This window comes from Dermochelys coriacea, chromosome 6 (assembly GCF_009764565.3).
Source record: "Dermochelys coriacea isolate rDerCor1 chromosome 6, rDerCor1.pri.v4, whole genome shotgun sequence".
Lineage (NCBI taxonomy): Eukaryota > Metazoa > Chordata > Testudines > Dermochelyidae > Dermochelys > Dermochelys coriacea.
Window position 1 is genome coordinate 122,030,919 of NC_050073.1, and position 5,658 is coordinate 122,036,576.

A 5,658-nucleotide genomic window follows, 5' to 3' on the forward strand; every position below is an offset into this window, starting at 1 on the left:
GGTTCTCAAACCTATGTCATGTGGCAACACTCCCCAGGGGACAGCTCGCTGGGTATACCACACCATAGCAGCATGCTGTGACCAGGCCACCTCACTGTCTCTCTACACTCCGTGTGGGAGGGTGCCAAGGGGGCCTGGCACAGGTTACACATGGCTGCATATTTTGGGTTCAACGTCACTGCTTAGGGTCGCTGTGAGGACATTTGGTGGTTTTATGGATGTGGCAGCCAGAGGTAAATTGTACCAGTTCTGGAGACTGGAGATGGGCCTGATGAAGCTCAAAGTTCTGACCCAGAAGTAGATCCGAAGTTTGGAGATGCTAGGATCCCAGGTTTTGGTTCAGGCCTATCTTTCGGGGGAAGCAGATGCTCTTTCAGCTGATGTGTAGTGAATCAAGGTCTGTAGTTAAGTGATGATGACTCATTATGCCTTGATAATACATCCCACTTGTAACAGGGAAGCCACTTACATGACTTCTCGGTTGAGCTTTCAGGGACAGCTTGGAAAGGCAGCCAGCTGGGTCACCCATCCTGCCCTCAGAGACCCTCAGTCTTCCTGAGAAACAGAAACAGCTCATAGCTGAGGTTAGTCAACTACCATGTGGCTTTCACTCTACTTCCTCTGGTCAGCATTGGAGCTGCCCTGGTTTGGTGAGTCCTCTGGCTCAGGCTGACGTGAGGAAGTGACCATAGCTGGGAGTTATTTTCTAGGTGATATGCCCTTGTTCACAAAACTGTTTGATGGTGAACCATGGTCCCCTGGTGGTATCTATCTCTGTTCGGCGGCTAGCTTGTGAATGCCAGGTGTGGTGTGGTGCTATGGACCAGCGCCTCATGGACTTGGTGGAGCCAGGTCCATTGCCACTTTTTAACCTACCTCCTCTCCTCTCAACCACTGCAGCGTGCACCAGGCGGCCAGCTGGCTGGGCTCCCTGCTGCGTCCTCTCACCCGCACCCTTCTCTCAGCCCCACCTCCTCTTCAGCTTTCCCCTGCCTCTCCCTCCCTTGTTGTTCTTTGCTTCCCCCTGCGTCTCACCCCTGACATTCCAGCTCTCCCACCCTTGACCATGCTCCCCAATCCCACGAGCCCCCCACTGCCCTTAATCCTTCATAAGAACGGCCATGCTGGGTCAGATCAAAGGTCCATCAAGCACGTATCTGTCTTCCGACAGTGGCCAATGGCAGGTGCCCCAAAGGAAATGAACAGACAGGTTATCTTCAGTGATCCATGCCCTGTCACCCAATCCCAGCTTCTGGCAAACAAAGCTAGGGACACCATTCCTGCCCATCCTGGCTAAAAGCCACTGATGGACCTATCTTCCATGAATTTATCTAGCTTCCTTTTGAGCGCCGTTATAGTATTGGCCTTCACAACACCCTCTGGCAAGGAGTTCCAGAGGTTGACAGTGCATTGCATGAAAAAATACTTTCTTGTGTTTGTTTTAAACCTGCTACCTATTAATTTCATTTGGTGGCCCCTTGTTCTTGTATTATGAGAAGGAGTAAATAACACTTCCTTATTTACTTTCTCTACACCAGTCATGATTTTATAGACCTCAATCATATCCCCCCTCAGTCACCTCTTTTCCAAGCTGAAAAGTCCCAGTCTTATCAATCTCTCCTCATACAGAAGCTGTTCCGTACCCCTCATCATTTTTGTTGCCCTTTTCTGAACCTTTTCCAAATTCAATATATCTTTTTTGAGATGGGGTGACCACATCTGAATGCAGTATTCAAGGTGTGGGCATACCAGGGATTTATATAGCAGCAATATGATATTTTCTGTCTTATTATCGATCCCTTTCTTGATGATTCCCAACATTCCGTTCACTTTTTTTGACAGCCGCTGCACGTTGAGTGGATGATTTCAGAGAACTATCCATAATGACTCCAAGATCTCCTTCTTGAGTGGTAACAGCTAATTTAGACCCCATCATTGTATATGTATAGTTGGGATTATGTTTTCCAATGTGCATTACTTTGCATTTATCAACACTGAATTTCATCTGACATTTTGTTGCCCAGTCCCCCAGTTTTGTGTGATCCTTTTGTAGCTCTTCACAATCTTCCTGGGACTTAACTGTCTTGAGTAGTTTTGTACCATCTGCAAATTTTGCCATCTCACTGTTTACCCCTTTTCCCAGATCATTTATGAATATGTTAAATAGGACTGGGCCCAGTACAGATCCCTGGGGGGCCCAGTACGGATCCAGGCACCCTGCTCCCTCCCCGTTTACCTGCCTCTCTCAAGGTAGGCCCCCACTACTGCTATGGGACCCCCATTGAACCGAGCCACCTGTGACCCTAGGCCCCCCTGCATTCACACCCTGCATGTTACTGCAATGCTGTCTGTACAGAATAAGCCTTGTGAGGTATCCTAGGAAAACTAACACCCTGATCAATGACACCATTGTAATAAATATGTAACACTCTTATGTGTAAAGTTAGGAATTCTCTCTGTGTGGTGCTACTAGAACACATTTAAGACCAGATGGCCTGGCCTCAGTACAGGTAACAAATCAGTTTGTCCTAGACAAAGGCAGATGGGTTTACTTCAGTTTACATATTGGCAGTAAACAAAGCCATCAAGTTAAACCATTGGGGGTTATCCTGAGACCAAACTCGTGAGACAGAGAATTAACAAGGCTCATGCACCCCAAAGAGACGCAGGAGACTGAATCTCCAGGAGGCCTTCCTGACTTTTAGGACAAAGACAATCCCTTTGGGGATATAAGGGACAGAGAGAGAGAGAGAGAGAGAGAGAGAGAGAGAGAGAGAGAGACTCCATCTTCATCCTAGCCCTGAGGAGACAAAGAAACCAAGCACTTTGTGGTCCGGGAATTGACTCCTGGCCAGGGAGTCTGGTCAGCCATGTTGGACATAGAATAAATGAGAAAACTACCTTGAGCAAAGACTATAGCTTGTTAGGTCTTAGCCATTAGAAAGCCTATTTTAACGTTTGTTTGTGTAACCTGTTCTACCGTCAATCCCTTCTATTTGCTATCACTTAAACTTAACGGACCCAGTGCTGTATTTGAATCGAAGTGATTGTGAACTCCAAAGTGATAAGCGGTGCTTGTGTCTCTTTAAAGGAGCAACGAACCTTATCCACTTCTCGGAGTGTTCCAGGAGAGGGCTGGATACTTCAGGGTAGGTGGTTTGGGAGAAATTCAGGACTGGGGCTGTGTTGGGGTCACCCTGCGAGTAATAACCTAGGGCTATTGTAGACAGACTGCTGGGGTGTGAGTGCAGAACTAGGGCTGCCTAGCACCCAGCCCCTCGGGGTACTGCATGCTTGTCCGCTGGCACATAGTGGGTGGGCTGTGAGTCTGAACAGCAGAGCATTTAAGGTCCCTAATATTACAGGACAGGCAGTGACTCAACCTCTCACTGGTCTAAACTGCACCTGAAACGTTACCCCATCCCTATCCACTTTTCTTCTCCACCTTCCTCCTAGCTGCAAGTCCCTCGGAATCTGAACCCATCAGGAGCACGGAAGGTGTGGAGTCTTTCTCCTAGAGGAAGCAATCCATTGCCTGCTCACGCCATATGCATGTGAAGAGTGCTACCGGACATATCACTAGCCTTAGTAATCGGAGTCCAGGGATCTCGTTAATCAAGGAGTGAGTACGGTATCTTTTTGTGGATGGTTGGAAACTAACATCGGAATCATGTCATCTGCAATGGGCTTGGGCAATTGACAGTTGATGGGGAGGGTCAAATCAGAACCAGGCCTGTGAATTATTTCAGCCTATCCTGGTAAAATATGCATACTCTGAACCATAAAGCAGCAGGAGCAGGTATATTTCACCAATGAGCATTGTTCTTACTAACCTGAGGGCCAGATTCAAGCTATACCCATTTACACCAGCCGAGGAGGATCTGAATATCTGTGAGAGCTTTCTCTTTCATATATATATATATATATATATATATATATATATATATATATATATATATATATTTGTAAATGACCTGATTTTTCAAGTCAGAGCAGTTCTTTCCATGCAAAACTTTAAGCTGGGCACTGGGTGATAAACACGTCTTGAAATTTGGGGCCAGATTCTCAGCTAGCATAAGCTGGCGAGACTGGTGTAAACCAGCTAAGAATCTCCCCCTTGCTCCTCAGCCTTCAAGCAGAACTTTTTTGGTTTTGCTGTTCTTCCCTCTTGCTTAAAAATATAAATCATACCTTCCTCCCCTGCCAAAAAATAAAAAAATTCAAGTCTTTCTCCAGGGGGAAAATTGTGGAAAAACCCAAACATCAAAAAAGGAAAACTATTTTGAAACCTAGGTCATGATGTGTTTTAATGAGACGAGACGATTGCACTAACAAGCTCCAATGTGGGGGAGAATAACATGCCCTGTTCATGGACAGAGTGCAGAACAATCACTACGGTCAATGGACAGATTTATTGCTCTGACTAGCCCCAAATCAGATTCATCCTTGCAGCTCTGGCTTAGTTTTTTTCGGTCTCAGAGACATACACTTTTATCCTTTGGGGCAGGCAGCCATATTTGAATTTTGCACAGGGAATGAGGAACCCTTACAGTTTCCTGGCAGGCAGAGGTGACAGATCTGTGGTTTCTTAAGTGCTAAAATCCACCTCTTTCTCCAAGGGACTTTTCTCTTCAATGCACACTCTGGGACAGTGAGTAATGACGTCACAGCAGTGGTGATCTTCATAAACAAACAGGAGGCTAGAGGGGCATTTTAGTCAGTGTTCATCTCGGCAGGTTGCCCCCCGCCCTGTGGTAAATGATGTACTGGAAAAAATTAACTTTATGATCTACTAATGTGTCTGGCATTTGTTGGCTGTAAGAATATGTTCAGTTCACCAGAAGGTGTGGCATTAGAGGAAGGAAAATGTCACCGAAAATCCCAGTCATTTGCATTCCACAGGTTTTAGAAAGGAACCAGCTTCTGTTCATTCCAAATTTTTTGTGAAAATTACTGACAATTTCTGTAATTTTCCCTTTTCTTATTAGGATACTGGCCTAGGACATGGGAGACCTGGGTTCAGTTCCCTGCTTTGCCACAGGGAATAACCTTGGGCGAGTCACTGAGCTGCTCTCTTCCTCAGTTTCCCCATCTGTACAATGGGGTAATAACACTGCCCACTTCAGAGGAGGGGTTTGAGGATAAATGTACTAAAGAGTGTGACCTGAAGGAGAGCTCTGTGGAAGCTCAAAAGCTTGTCTCTTTCTCCCCTACAGAAGTTGGTCCAATAAAAGTTTGCCTCACCCACCTTATGTCTCTAGGGCTTGTGAAGTGCTTTGAGATCTACTGCTGAAAAGTGCTATGTAAGAGCTAGATGTTGTTATTATTATTGTCCATTTTGCCACTGAAGGAAGGGGGGGGGGGAGGACAAAAAAAAAACCTAAAATTTTCCAGATTTGTCAGCAAAAAATGAGAAATTAATTTTTTTTCCACAAATAATTCTGAGTTTGAAAATAGGCCCCTTTGCACTGAGAAAACATTGCATTTGAAATATTTTCCTCAGATATGCTCACTCTTAAGAGCTTCAAGGATGCAATCGCAGCTAAATGTGACATGGGCTGGGGAGTTTCATTTCTAGGGTCCCCACAGCTCCCCTGCAGACTCTTCAGCTGGCCAGCTGGAAGGAAGAGACCGAGCTGCCAAGTTTGCATCCAGAAT

General features: G+C 45.9%; 1 long non-coding RNA gene across 1 annotated transcript; it reads left to right on the top strand.

Annotated features, from left to right (window-relative positions):
* The first annotated feature begins 2,455 nt into the window (after window positions 1-2,455).
* On the top strand, window positions 2,456-5,262 carry LOC122460688. The gene is made up of 3 exons (XR_006282149.1): window positions 2,456-3,149; window positions 3,457-3,622; window positions 4,989-5,262. It is a non-coding gene; the product is annotated as an uncharacterized LOC122460688 (long non-coding RNA).
* Window positions 5,263-5,658: the final 396 nt, after the last annotated feature.